Raw genomic sequence first — 15573 nt, forward strand, 5'->3', positions numbered from 1 at the left:
CTTCCTCTCTGTCTCTCCTCCTCTCTGTATATCTGCCTTTACAATAAAAATAAATACATCTTTTAAAAAGACAAGCATCAAAACAATGCATAATTCTTGTGTAAGAGAGATGCTGTGTTAGCGATCAGTGCAGGTAGTTTTAGCCCATCAACACTTAGTAGTCCAGAAAGAATGAACAACATGACTGCTGCTCACATTCTTGCCTTCACCATTCTTTCCCCTTACTTCTCATCTCTGCGTGCCAGTGCTGGGCTGTGCCTACAGCTCATCTCCACCATGCACTCTGCTGATTTTGCTGGCAAGCGTTTCCACTGTAAAGCAATCTGTCCATCCTTTCATCTTCTGCTCCCCATCCCCTTCCTCAGTTGAAACCCAAGCCTCTTGTGACAAGAGCTCGTCTTTCCCTGTGGCATTCTCAGCAAAAAGAGGTTCTCTTCCATCTCCTCTCCCAGCACTGAACCACATCGAGTATAGACTCCTATACTTGTGCTTTGCTTCTGTGATGACGTTTCTCCATTCCCACACATCTTCCCCCTGTGGATGCACAGTGACCATGACCTCCCCGCCCCCTCCCACTGGCCTTGACTACTCTTCACATGGTTAGAGGATTTGGGCACAGACCTACAGCTTCAACTTTCACAGTTATTGCTGACAATAAGTGGGAAAAGAATGTTACATCCATGGGCTACAACTCCACTTAATATTCTTGCTACCCTCTCTCAGTCAACATTGAAGTTGACACAGCCTGTAGTTCTAGGTAATGGTTAGTGTATCTGCTAAATGACACCACAGGAATTCAACCGGCAAAACACAGACAGTGGGAAACTGCAGAGCAAATCACCAGTTTTTGTTGTTGTTGTCGTGAAATAAAAATTTCAAGGAAAGGGCTGTTTCGTTATGGTTTAGACTCAAGTAGATATATAGTCCAAAATTCTTGCTAATGGTCAGTGACTGATGGATTAGGGATGGGGTCTTAGACTAATGGTAGCATCTGTGATACAGGTCTAGTGGGAGATTGCCAGGTCACAGGAGCACGCCTTCAGGAGCACTTTGTCACCGCAGGGCTTGTTATGTATCCCAAATGGGCATCCTGAGTCACTGTGCTCTGTGGCTTGCTAACAATTATCCATCCATCCACACGCATTTCACCAGTATCACCCTCATTCCACATTGTTAAGCCCCTTCAGATGACAGACAAATGGGTTACCCAATCTTAGACAACAAACTTCCAAACTGTAAGTCAAAATGAACCTTCCTTCTTAGTCATTTTAGATAATGTAGCAAAAAATTAATGTACGGATGTTAGTGGAAAGGAACTTATAGATTAGAAACAAACAAAAACCCAAACAAATACAGTACATGGGTCTCACCTGAATCTTCCTGCAAATAAATTTTTTTTCTAGATATTTTCCTTTTTAATTAAAGTGCTTCAGGAGATAACAGCATTATCAGTGAACATGTTGCTGACGTATTCACAAATTAAAACCCTCTGCGGACAAGTGTCATGTTCTCCACGCAGTGACTGCGGACACCCTCCCAGGATGGCTAACGTGGACTTACCCACAGCCTCATGTAGGGGCTCACACATTGGAGGGTTCGCCTGGGCTCCCTGGCATGTGGGCTGGCAGCCAGCATCGAGAGCAGTCCCCAGCAGGCTAGGAGGAACTCCATGTGATGGTCTGCAGCTCAAGCGCACTTGCTGCTTCACTTCCTGCCTGCCAGTCCACCCACCCTGTGCGCACCCTGACCCTGTGAGCCGTCAGCCACACACGTGAGCAGCGATGCACCTCAGCGTGTACTTCTGCGCCCAGAGAGCTTAAAGGGAGACCTGCTGTTGACACGAATGGAACACTATGTGGTTTTAAAATCAGCGTATCTCTTTCCTGGAAAACTTGTCTTTCTATGCAAATCATATTCATATCACTTTAGGATGATCCAGGATTAATGAAATTCACAAAGCTATGCTCAATAAATCATGTTGATTACATGAGGATTCCTGTCCTGCTTTGGAAACATTTACAAGAAGCTTATCCATCACATGCGTGCATTCCTCAGGGGCTTTCTGTCAAGGCAGAAGTCCTGATGTCCTAAAACACAAAGAGGTAAAATCCAACATTTACTAATTATATTTTCATATGATTCCTTGTGACACAGCCTCCTGAAGAGATGCCAAAGGGCAGGGGGATAAGTTGCTGGACTGACTGGGAAAGGATTCAATGGTGTCTGCCCTGGGAGGGGAGCATTGAAAGTTGAAAAGCTTGCAGATGGAGATGATGGTTGTGGAATGCAAGACAAACAGAACGAGCTGACTGAATCACAAACTTCTCTAAAAGCCTACTTCTTGGGGGAAGTATGTGAGCCCACTGCAGAAGTCAAAGAGGCTGACACACGAAGCCTTCGGGGAGAAGCAGAACTACTAGATGGCCCCGCGGCCTGTGGAGACGCTGCCAGTAAAACCTGGGGCGGGGACGGCACTCAACATCAGGGGAGAAAACAGCAAGCTGGGATGCTCTTGCTGTTCTTTTCAATTAAAAAATCAACCAATCATGAGCACAAATGGCTATGCCGTCTCAATAAATAAACCCCCTGTAGTTAACTTGTCATTTCAAACAAGGCCTCGGATGAAAAGGATAATTTTCTGCAGAGTGCGTGGCCATTTTCAGACTGAAGTTGTTTGGGAAAACCAAGAAACAGCCTTAGGAGAGGCCTGCTGAGTTCACACTGGCCGGGGCCTCTCCAAGTGGCAGTGTTCTCCATTTCCTGTACAAGGAACACAAGGAAGTAACTTCACAGGAAACACAGGGGAAAACATTCTGGGCAATACTTCCGTGTAACATGCGGTGCTGGGAAACAGGAAGTCCGCAAACCCTCCACGAAGGCGCAGGTGCTCTGACATATAAAATGTAAAATGCACACTTCATTTCAAAGTTGCTTTTACCAAACTTTGGATGGTTCCTAGGAACCCAGGGTTCTGCCTGTGATGTCATCTGGCCCCCTGTCCCTCCCTGTGATGGGTGCCAGCTTCTCACCCTTAGAGCCAGGGAAGGCTGGCCTGGGTCGAGCTGACTGCAACAGGCAGGGGACCTTCCAGCGAGCCTGGCCTGGATCCGTCCAAGGTCAACCAGGCAACCGGCTGACCGCTGGCCAAGGCGATGGATTTGCTTTGACTTAGATGCCAACCTCATGCAATCTCTATCTAGGTCCACAAGCTGCCAGAGTCTAGTCCTGAGCTATCCTCTATGTCCCAGGGCTGGGCCAGAACTCCCCTTGAACAAGCAGTCTCCAAGCAGGAGGCCAAGGCTGAGCGGGCAGGCTTGTGAAGCACCGTTGATCTGAGCCGACCTCCATCTGCCAGACAGCTGATGGGAAGAGCTCAGTGATTCTGGAGCAGCTCCTCCCAGCAGATGGGCTGGGAAAACACCTCTCTCTCCAGCCAGAGCTCATACGAATAGTGGAAATCTTCAGGCAGATCCAGCCTCTGTCCAGCACGCTCTGCAAGCAGTTATCCACAGTTGAGAACTCCGAGTCCCGGGTTCTGTTGTAGCGGCGGCTGTTGAAAGCCTCAATGTTGGCCCTCAGCGTGCATTCCTCTGCCTGGAAGTCCCACGGCCTGGCATCGATGTCGTTCCCGTAAGCCCAGTCGTCGTTCATGCGGTGGCGCACTTTCTGGTAAATGGCTGGCATGGTTTTCATGTTGCTCTTTCTCCACTGGCGCCCCAGGTACTTGGTCTGTATCTTCAGCAGCTTCAGGACATAAAGTTGCAGCATGGCCTGTTTGACCTTGAGGGCTCGTTTCAAGATTGGAGCTGATTTAAACACCACCAGCATCATGGTCCGGGAATGCTTCCACTTGGTCAGCTTGTTGAGCAGCCGCAGGAGGTTGATGCAGGAGAAGAGGTTCCTCCAGCAGAACTGGCTGTTGTCCCCCGCCTCCAGGCTCTCGGCAGTAAGCTGCGGCAAATCCTGGATGGTACAGCCAGGGTAGTCCAGGACGGTGATGCTGTTCTTGGCAGTGATGTAGGACAAGATGTTTTGATTGAAGAACTTCAGGATCAAAGGGATACAGCTGGCAAATACCAAATGTTGCGATACATATTCAAACTGGTAGATGTGGTTGAGTTTGAAGTGTTTGAGAAGGAGCAGGAGTAGGGCGGAGATGCTCTTGACAATGATCTCTTCGTGCCTGTTCACATCGATGCCCAGCTTCATGCTCTGAACTACAGAGATGGGCATCTCTTCAGGCAGGAAGTCTGCCAGGATGTTGATGGAGTCTGTCTTAGCCTTGGAGGTGGGCGCTGCAGCCAGCAGAATCTTAAGCAGAGCAATCATGTACTGGGGAAGGCTATACAGCATGCCCTGGTAGAGGATTTCACATGGTGTCTCTGGAACCACTTCTTCCCCCAGAGACATGGGACACTTCTCCAGCTCCTCCTCATTCTTGATCTGCACATCCACGATGGAGATATACTTGTGCTGCTTAAGGGTCTTCACACTCTCGTGAATGGGTCTAGGCAATCCAACCAAGGTGTCCGTGTCCTGCCCCAGCGTGAAGCCGATGAACTTGTTCCTGCTCATCTCCAAGAACTGCTCCATGTCCTTCTGCCTGACTTTGGGGGCCCAAGGAAGGCCCTTGGGAAAAGCCACCAGATCAGCAGAGAGAGGTGCTTGCAAGGGTGGAGGAGGGACCAGCGGGTCCTGTTCCAGCAGGTCTAGCTCTCCATCCCTGGGAGGCTCCTCTTCCTCCTCCGCGGCTGGCTCTTCATTCTTGAAGAGATCCCTTTCATTGTAGATGTCCAGGCTGTCTTGCTTAGTGAGGAGTTGCCTTCGAGAACTGCGGTGTCCCCGCAGTTTGGAGGGGGGCGGTGCCAGCTGAGACTCCCCCAGATCCAGGGTGTAAGAGGGCGGGGAGGCAGCACGCATGCTCTTCACCACCTGGATACTGTCCTCAGGCAGCGGAGGCAAGCCCAGTTCTGCCCGCTTCCGGACTTTGAGCAACTGAAGATGCTCAAATCCACCAAGGGTAAACATGACCACCTTCCAAAGCAGAAGCAGGACCTTCTTGATGGGGAAGTGGGGGGCCAAGCCACTGCAGAACTTGGTGACCATGGAGAAGAGCAGAAGGGCAAAGGGTTCCTCATTATGCACAGAGTAGCTCAGCTCACTGCAAGGTCTGCTGGGCTGTCTTCCAGCCGTAGGAGTCGGTCTCTCGCTCCAGGTGGATATTTTCCACCATCAGGTACATGACACTCAGCAGCACCCGGAGCTCCATGCTGTCAGCGATGGACACGGCTGGTTTCCGAAGGGCACTGCTACAGGCCTGGCTGTTGTCGATTTCCACGTGGAGTAGCTCCAGGAAGGCTGAGAAGGTCCCCATCTGATACAGCAGGAAGCAGTTGTACCTGGACCAGTGTAGCACGTCCACCTCTGAGTCACATTCCCCAAAAGTGCCTGAAGGAGCAGACAGTGCCGCAGGCATGGGGGAGATGAGGTTATCACGTTCTTTCCCCCATGATCTGACAGAAGAGGAGCAGGACCCCCAAGAACCTCCTAGAATCAGTGCGGGAGAAGAGAGGCAATCTCCAGGGTTAGGTCCAGCAGACTCATCAACAGAATCAAATCCTGGGCAGTTGTTTTGGGAATTGATCCCAGGAATAACAAAATAGGGAAGTGAGGCTGGGGAAAGAGGGCCGTCAAGAGTTCATCGTAGGAACACTCTGGAAATTGTATGAAACACCCAACTCAAGAGTCCTGTCCTTCATCCTTCAAATAAATTTTTTAAAAGAAACAACTTTATAAAAATGAACAAGTAAACCTGAATGCTAGCTGAGCATTCAGTGATATTGGAGAAGTAATGATGACTTTTTCAATCTATGATAATGAAATTGTGTGTTGAAATTCAGAAGATCTTCCTCTCTGTCTCTTTCCCTCTCCGTTTATCTGACTTTCCAATAAAAAATAAAACTTTTTAAAAATTCCTTGTATTTTATTTATATTACAATGTTCACAATTCGATAGCTGGGAGTTTTTCAAGCCCACCAGGCCAACAGGTTGGGAGAAGTGAATTGAAAGGAAATGGGGTGTAGCTGAAACAAAGCTGGCATTGGCTGGTTAATGTTGGTCATGGGTACTTAGGGGACACTTACAGAGTCTATTTGCTTTTGTAGTTCCCCCTAACCAAATGCAGAGGGAAAAGTCGGTAGGAATGACTCACCTAGTCTGATGGCCTTCCAAGCGACTCCATCTGAGCCACATAACCACAGTCACACCTCTGCTCCTTGGGCTCTTAGAGTTACTCCTGCCCCTCTGATCCACCCAAAATCCTTCCTGCTGTTTGACCATATGGAGGCCTTGCCTCTGAAGACCTCTCCATTTTCTCTGATATTAGATACTATCCTCAAATACTACAATACTCACTATGGTTTTAGGAACCACTTTTCCCACCTCTCAGGGAAGCTGAACCTTCATGTCTCTGTTGTAATTTCTGAGACTTTATGGTATATTGATCCTCTCTTCCTCTTTCTCCACCTCCCTCTCCTCTTCCCTTTTCTGGTTCTTCACATAGTTTTCCATCAAAAACAAGCTTCCCTCTTAGCTTTTACTTCTTTATTTTGTCAAGCTAAATGTCATCATCAGTTCTTCAGTTTTGGGATTTTCATCTCTAATCATCTCATTGAATACTCCTAAAATCAATAATGACCCATAAAAATCAGTGACCCAAAGACTACCAGGATCGAATGACATAATACCATATTATATGGTCTCTTAAAAATACTAGTGTAAGGGTCCAGCGTGATAGCATAATGGTTAAGGTCCTCGCCTTGAACATACTGGGATCACATATGGCAATGGTTCTAATCCTGGCAGCTCCACTTCCCACCCAGCTCCCTGCTTGTGGCCTGGAAATGCAGTCGAGGACGGCCCAAAGCCTTGGCACCATGCACCCACGTGTGAGACGGGGAAAGAGGTTCCTGGCTCCTGGCTTCGGACTGGAGCAACACTGGCCATTGCGGCCACTTGGGGAGTGAATCATTGGATGGAAGATCTTCCTGTCTCTCCTCCTCTCTGTACATCTGCCTTTCCAATAAAATAAATAAATCTTAAAAAAATACTAAGGTAAAGCACTGATGAGTCTCAGAATTTTTTTGAGAAAACCTTAAGTATGAGTAAGTTGAAATCCACATACGAGGTCTACAGCTATGGCCAGATGTTAGTAGTTCTTACACAAGAGAATTTTAGAACATGTAACTGAAAAACTTCAGAAGCATTCCATCAATCGTATAGTGATTTCAGCAGACACAGCTACACTTTGTCTATAAATTAGTGGTGGATACTCATGTTCTTGGGAGGACAGTACAAACACAAAGGGCTACCTCGCCACTGAGAGAACAATGGCATCCATGCTGTTTCTTCCAAAGCCATGTGACTTAAAGGAAGCGTAAATAGGCTGTTTATTTATAGCACTCAAAACTCTTTATATAGAGTACTCAAAACTTAAGAATGAGAATGAACTCATGTGTGTCATGAGTAATTAAAAGTATTTAGAAGGAGAGTTTATTCTGGCAGAAACAAACATCAGATGGTTTAGTCTATGTAGTTCCATAAATACAGGATCAAAGTGAGACAAACTAATGACAAAGTAGGTCAGAACAGCTGTTCCCACAGGCTGAACATATGCAGGGGGCAGGTGAGAACTTTCCATGATGCTGAAAGCACTTAATATCTTGAAGGGAGCAGTTAACTGCTGAACATGCAAACAAACATTCTTCAAGCTGTATATCCAAGATGTGTGTATGTGTAAAGCATGTAATATTACATTAATTAAAAGCTAAGTCAAAATATATTCATCTTCCAAAATAATTATTTTTTTAAAAGACATCAGTTGGGCCCAACATCCTTTGGCCAAGAGAATGGTTAGTGCAATGCGTCTATGGCATTAAAACTTAAATCACAAAGTGAGCCAAGACACTCATAATCCATGCTTAACAAACTTGCACAGTGAGAGAGATCATACCAGACACCAAGGGTAGGATGGAAGGAGGAGTCTTTCTTAATCAAGCTTGGCGAGGCAGCTCCTGCTATACTCCAGGAACCACCGCATTGCACGACCAAAGTCAGGGGGATTTTAAGCTCTCATTGACACAGCAGGCATGGATTTTCAAGCAATTCAGGTGGTGTGCATTACAAATTAATCAACTTAAGTGGCACATAATTTAACCAACTTACACTTTTGGCCAATCAGATACAGAAGCAGATACCTTTGGTTAGCCATGCTTGAAACCTAGTACTATGACAGGGAACTGGCAATCTCCTGTCCTCTTTTCACACTTGCTGACTGTCTTGCTTTGCCACTAGCCAGATGCATCCCATGACACAAAATAGCTTTGCCTGGGTCCCATTGGACTTCTCATGTGTCTTGCTCACCTAACCTGCTCATGTGTTGTTTTTTTTCTCACAGACACTTGACCTGTGGAAACTTCCATGTTGATCATACATCGTGACATACATTCCTTAGCAGCTAGTCCCACTGCTGTCCTTTCATTTCAACCCTGGCCCCTTAGGTAGCATTGTTAGGGCTGCACATTAGAGAGAAAGCAGATACAAAACTCCTAATGGAAGGCTGAGAAAATTTCCTCACTTGTCTGAGCTGAACTTTCTGTCATCCCTTGGCTGGGGCAGCTTTGGCATGGTGCTATCATCCTACCAGAGGATAACCAAGAGCCACACACCTTTGAACGTAGTCCTAGATGAGCAAATCAACTGTGGAACTGGAGGGAGCTGACATGAGACAATGGAAATCCTTAGCAATCTGTAGCATAAAAGCATGATCCAGCTACTACAGGTGAACCACAGGGTCCCACCACCTGCACTTAGTAATGGACCTGGCAAGCAATGGCATCCTATAGAGTCATGTGATGAGATAGGGGCCTGGAGAAGGACGAGGCCTGGGACCTGATGTGGTCCACTACCTGTGCTTCGTAATGGACCTGGCAAGCAATGGCATCCTAAGGAGCCATGTGATGGGACAGGGGACTGGAGGATGAGACCCAGGACATGTTGTGTCAGCTGCTGGAGACCAAACAGAGGCAGTGTGTGGCACACAGCAGCATCAAATTGGGGAATATCCTGCTGTATTCCAGCCTATCTTGTCAAGCTAGTAGGCTTCAGGTTGAGTTGCTTGGTACCTGAGGGTGAGATGGTGAGCAGCTTCTGTGGAATTCTTGAATTCAGGGTCCCAGTGGTATTCCTACAGTGACATTATGATCTGTTCTGGGATATCCAGAGTTTTGGAGTCATCCTTTTCACAATGCTGGCAGTGGAGATACCATTCTACAGCTGGATCCAGAGGAGCTATGGTGCCCCATTCCATGTGGGAGCCACATGCTTTCATTTGTCATTCACACTCAGCCCAGACCTGGAGGACTTGCTAGAGTGCCTGTTCACCCTTGTGCCGTTGCCAGGAGCTCCAGAGGACCCAGAAGTGACAGGAGTAACTGGCAAGCCTCAGATTGCTGACAGGTTCTAGGGAGACCACACCATTCCTGAAGCCAGATACATTGGGTTTGGAGAAGGTCCTGCTGTGGGAGAAGAGCTTGGCCTGGGCCCCAGCCTCTAAGTGTAGCCTGGCCACCTGTGCTCCTGGAATGCAGAGAGATGCAGAGTGAACCAGGTTTGCCCACCTATGAGATCCTTTTGCTTCAGGGCCCTCAGGCACCCAAGCCTGAGCCCTAGGATGCAGGACCTGTATTTGCCTCTCCCCTGAATAGCCAAGAGCAGAGAGGTGGGTGGCCCCATTCCAGCTCAGCCCATGCCTTTCCCTATAGAATTCTTGTCCTTCCCATCATCAGAAGTAGTGAAGCCAATATTCAGGTAGAGGTCCAAGCAGCTGAGCCTATGGAGTCTGGAATCTCAATTCCTACCATCCCCGTGGCCTTCTCCTCCCCTCTCATCACTGGGAGCAGTGACGTTTCTGCACCTGTTCCTCAAGAGCCTGAGGCCTCAGTCGCTGCTTTCATCCAGAGCCAGGGCTGGCAGTGGCTAGGTAGGATTTGCAGCAGGATCATCAGATTCTGGCTGAGAGCAAGAATCTGCATGAAAAGGCTGCCCCTACTAGACTGACTAGGGTAACTCAAGAACAGGGATCCTCCAACCAGAGCTGCTTGAGGATTTTCTTTTCCTTGAGCCTTGTGTGGCTTTCTCATGAATAAAAATCATCACTGTGTGCATGGAATTGGGCCTGCATGATGTCAGGTCCCTGTGTACACTTTGGGAATCAATGAGCAAACTGTCTTGGAAAGACAGTCATTCTCATTGCTATGGGAATTTCTCCAAGTATGACCTCACAGTAACAGATCACAGAGGAATGGTTCCTAGATGCTGGAGGAGGGTGAAGGGAGGAAGGCTGGACACAGGACGGAAGGAGGAAAGAAAGGGAAGGAGCTAAGGAAGAAGAGGAGAGCACCAAAGGGGAAGAAGGGAAAGGTGGAAGAGAGACAGGAAGAGAGCAGGAGGGATGAGAGGGGGAGAAGGAGGAGGCAGGGAAGGAAGAAGGGGAGGAAAGAGAGTGGAGTGGGAAGGAGGAAATGGGGCAGAGCAGGGAAGGAAGAGGGGAGGAGAGAGGCACAGGGACAGAGACTCCAAGCATGCTTAGTTGCCTACACACAAGGACAGTCTGAGAGCTCTGGTACAGCAGGAGACCCAAGTCCACAGTGATGTGCACTGGAGCAGAGATGCACATTTCCATATCCAATGTCCTCCTCACTTGTGACTGCGGACAAGACCCTCCCCCCAAGGACCATGGGCTCTGGCATGATGGTGTGCACTCAAATAGCTACAGGTGGGAGCAGGGCAGGAAGCTCAGCTGTGGCCTAAGCACTGCAGAGGACAGAGGTGGGCCAGATACCTGGGGATTCTTTGTGCAGTGTTCAGGTCCACAGGGACGCTGGCCATGCCTTAATCTTTCAAAGCCGCCTGTGCAAAATGTGAGTGAGCAGAAAGGAGGTGAGGGTGGAGGCCAACTGCAGAGGAGAGGACCTCTTTGGCCTCAGCTGGGGAAGCTGTAGGGATGGGGCCTTCCTACACACACACACACACACACAAACACATATCCCTGTTCTTCTCTTCCATGTTTCTGGAGGAAGGCACATGCCACTTCGTGAATGACCTTTTCTTCCAATTCTGAGAGTAAAATGGATGCTACACCAGAAGGAGCATAGTTCTTTGGTCTTGCAACCTTCTAGCACACAACTAGAGTCGTGCATACTTCAGCTTAACCAGGCAGCCGTGTCTTGGAGTGCCTCTGGGAAGTCACATGGAAACATAACTTTAGAGAGTACTCAAGGTCACCCCCAGGAGTGCCAAATGGCTCACAGTGACCATGAAGGGATGATGCTCCAAGCCAGGTGCAGGGCACATATAGTGCATGTGCTTCTAACACACCTGTCCCATGGTTACCACTGTCAAAAGGTGCAATGAAATGCAGACCTGTCCCAGGTTCACAGCACAAGATCAGAATGTGGAGTCAGAGGTGGCCTAGATGGGGTCTTCAGGAGCCTCGCATTACATGAGTGACAGTATCATGCCAATGACTTGGGCATTTCCAGGCTGATGTCTCTCTCCTGGAAGCTGTGGCATGGAGCAGTTCTGGGAGGGTTGTCCAGGTCCATGCCTTCAGCTTGCCTGAATCCTGGTCATCAGAAGGGAAACTGATGAGAAGAGACAGAAGCCTGGGGGTGCTGGTGGCCTGGCAGGCAGCAGCCTTTTATTAGACAAGCTGCAGGGCCCAATGCTCTAGCATTTCCATGGAATGCAGTGAGTCTAGGGATTTGGAAGTGTCAGGGGCTTCCTCTGGGAAAGCCTTTCCTGTACAGTGATGGAAAGTGAAGATGGCCAAGGATGGCCCAGGGGTCTCTCCACTCAGGTGAGGCTGTCCTTCATCCTGCAGTCAGACTGGGGATTTTAAGAAGCAGGCCAGTAACAGAGCGGTGGTGGTCTTTTTATCTCCGTTCTCCTGTGTGGATTAGCTTTTTCGCCAAGAAGCCCTATGTGTAGAGTTCCAGAGTTCTCCTTTAAACCCATGTCTGGCCTCATCTCTTCTAGGGCAGGACTCACCTCCTCCTCTGACATCTGGGACCTTCCCACACTGTCCCCCTGCAGACCCAGCCTCTATACACATGGAGCCTCGGGCTTGCCACAGATCCTGGGCAACATCTGGTCTCTCTGGGGAAACAGGCCAGGCTCACCAAGCCAGAAGCTATAAACTCCATCTGGGGTTCCCGTGGTGGGTGTCAGGGATCCAAAGTTTTGGTCTTCCACATGCTGCTTTTCAGAGTGTACCTCAGTAAGATGCTGGAATTGAAAGTTGCACCAGCACCGGAAGTAGGTGCCCTGCTATGGCCTGTGCATCCCAATGGGGTCTGACTACCTGTATCTGATACCTGCTCTCTCTGGACCTTTGTGTTTAACTATCATGAATTATGTATAGTTGAAGGTTGCTGAAGAGAACACTAGTTTTCTCTGTTTGAATCAAACTCTCACAGCATGAAAGCTTGACACATATTATAAATCCAGGAATTGCACACGGAAGTCTTACACTGAGCCTTTCTTCAAGCCTCTCCAAGAAACACTGACACCCCTCTAGTCAGCTCTTTTCTGCTCCGGCCAGCAGAGCCAATAACCTGGACAGGGAGAGGGTCTAGGGATGAAGCACCCACAGGAGACCACTCCAAAGTCTTCCTTTATTACTCCTTTTATACTCTTCCTCCCACCCACCCAGTCCTTTCACCAAACAATAGTATGCCAATGAGTCCAATTATCCTAGAAGCCTTTAGCTGCAATCCCATTTCCTGTACTGCTCAGCTTAACAAGGGCTAATTAACTCCTTAGCCCACAACAGTTTTCAATTTGTAAAATAACACCTGTCTCCTGTTGAACTCAAAATAACGATTTGGGGCTATTTTTTAAGTTATCAGCACACCCAGCCTCTCAAAGGCCTCTGCATTCCAAGATGGAGGACAGCCATCTGACACCACCCCAGGTGGCATGTTCCAAGGGTCCTACTCAAAAGGTTTTGATAGTTCAACAGTTCTGAAATACTGCCAATCTCCAAACTCTAGGCATGATAAAAATCTCTCCAGAATCCACCATTTGAAATTGTCCACCTTAGAGTCTCCATTTTCCCAGAAACTCACTGCCAACATTTGGGGTAGTTGATCAATTTGTTCTATCCTCTGTCCTTTGCTATGGTGCCGGATGTCCTCTGCAGGCTCCAATATACCCCCAAGCCCTACATGTGCACCTGGATATGCTGTCCACTGCTCCATCTAAGCCACTCAGGAAGCCCAGCTCTAACACATACACTCCACGATTAGACTGGCAATTCTCTCCACGGTTAGGGTTTTGTGTCCAGCGATTCACTTGGGAGTATTCCCAAAGAAGCTTCATCTGAGGTGATCCCAGACCTGATTCTTGTGTGTGCTTGCCAATACAGGGTCCAGCACAATTCATCGCCTCAATCACCTTATGCATATGCTGGCAGTTGCAACTGCAGGGTCAATTCTGCCTCGAGTCCTGTCTTCTACACAAACCAATTGGTGTTGGAGCACAGTCTAATCCTGCCCATCCCCCATTCAGCCCTCACACAAACCAATGGGAGCTGCAACCTACTCAGAGTGACCCACAATAAACCAGTCCTGCCCCATCCACTGGTTCCTGTGCCTGCAGTATGTACAGCAGACTGGTCCAGGCTATCCCAGATCCCATTCAGGTCTCATACATGTCAATGGATATTGAAACCTAGATCAACCAACCTGCCCCACCATCCAGGCCACACAAGTGCCAGTGGGTACCACTCTGTCTAGCCATGCCTGCCTCAGCCCTGGTTCTCATGTTCATCATTGGAACAGCATCCCAAAGAGGGAGGTACCCACTATTTTCCAACTGCACCCACTCAACTCCTGGATCATACACTCTCCAGGTGGTTCTGCAGTTTAACTTGACAGAATTTGCCCCCCGTGCCAGCATCTGCCAGCTGATGCTACAGCAAAGCCCAACCAACCCACACCCACTCTAGCTTATGCATGCACCACAGAACAGTCAACCCAGCCTGGTTTTCCCCTAATTCAGCTCACATGAGGTCAACAGTTCTTGTAGCCCTGTCTGGCCTGGTCTGCCCCCATTTCAGCTCTCACACTTTCCAGTGGGAGTGGTGGTCCAGCAGGGGAGTCCCATGCAGCCATCCTACTGGGATTACCCCCTCCCTCCCTGGTTCTAATGTGTGCTGGTTGGGTGCTGTGACCCAGTTTGGCATGGCCTGCCTCATCTTGGCATTTGCCAGTGGGTGCTGTAGCCTGGTCAGGCCTGCTCACGCTAATGGGTTCCAGCTCATGCTGGTAGGGGCTACAGCCTAGCCCAGCTCAGCCAGCCCCCAGTACTGACCCTCACATGAAATGGCTTGCCTTGTGGCCCAACCCGGCCCAACCCATACTCCATTCTGGTGCTCAGATTCGCCAACCGGTGATATGAACTGGCCCAGCCTGGTTTGCCCCTGGCCTGCTCCAAATGTATGCCAGAAGGCACCATTCCCTGGCCTAGTTTGGGCTGCTCCCTATCATGGTTCTTGCACTCACCTTCAGGGATTGTGTCCTTACAGAGAAGTTCCCCAAGCATCTCCATCCAAATTGCTCCCAATGCCAGATCTCATATCCATGGGTGGGTCCAGGAGCCAGCCCTACTTAGTCCACCTCCTGTCCTAGCAGTAACAGTGACCTTTCCTGACCAGCCTTTACCCATTCCGGTTTTATTGTTGGGTGTTACAGCTCAGCCAAGTCTGATCCACACCCAGACACAGCTCACATGTGGCATAGAAGGGGAAGAGACCTAGCTCAGCCCATCCTACATCTACCCTGGCGGGTGCTGGAGTCTAGCCCAGTCTGGAGCAACCCAGACCCAGTCCACACTTGTGCCAAAGGACACTGTAGCCACATCCAGACCAGAACACAGCCCCCACTTCGCCCCCTCACGCACTCACTAGTGGAAACCTCAACCAGCTAGGGTGTTCTCTTAGCTCCCCAAGCAGACCTATTCCCAGTCACAGATCTTGTGCATGCCAGTGGTTGCTCTGACTCAGCTTGGCATAGTCACTCCCCTCTCTTGACGTTTGCCATCAGATGCTATAGCCTAGCTCCCAGCCTCAACTCTCGCTGGTGGGTGCTGCAACATGGCCCTGCTCAGTCTGCTCCCATCCCTGACTCATGCAAAGTGGTAGGTGTGACAAAATGACCTGCACTCCAGTCTAGTTTCTGCACTTGCCAGTGAGCTAAGGTGATGACAAGGGTCAGCATAATTAGTTTTTGGATGTCCATAGGTGGTTCCAGAATGTCAGAGAGATGCAATAGATGGGTCACAAGGAAAGTGAGGGCCATTCAGTGGTTGGATTCCAAATCCTTGCCCTTCACTGGCCAGCTGGGGTGGTCATGAAGGCAGGGCTCAGACTGGGGAAGCTTGCAACCAATGGAACTTGCAGGAACATGGGCGCTGCTCAGAGGAGGAGCAGGGCAAGGGCAGACTCTACCCCTG

General features: G+C 49.1%; 1 pseudogene; it reads right to left on the reverse strand.

The window, feature by feature from the left end:
- Positions 1-3249: 3249 nt before the first annotated feature.
- LOC101517542 (striatin-interacting protein 2-like) lies at positions 3250-5476 on the reverse strand (annotated as a pseudogene).
- Between the last annotated feature and the right edge of the window lie 10097 nt (positions 5477-15573).

The sequence above is a fragment of the Ochotona princeps genome, chromosome 15 (genome assembly GCF_030435755.1).
Source record: "Ochotona princeps isolate mOchPri1 chromosome 15, mOchPri1.hap1, whole genome shotgun sequence".
NCBI lineage: Eukaryota > Metazoa > Chordata > Mammalia > Lagomorpha > Ochotonidae > Ochotona > Ochotona princeps.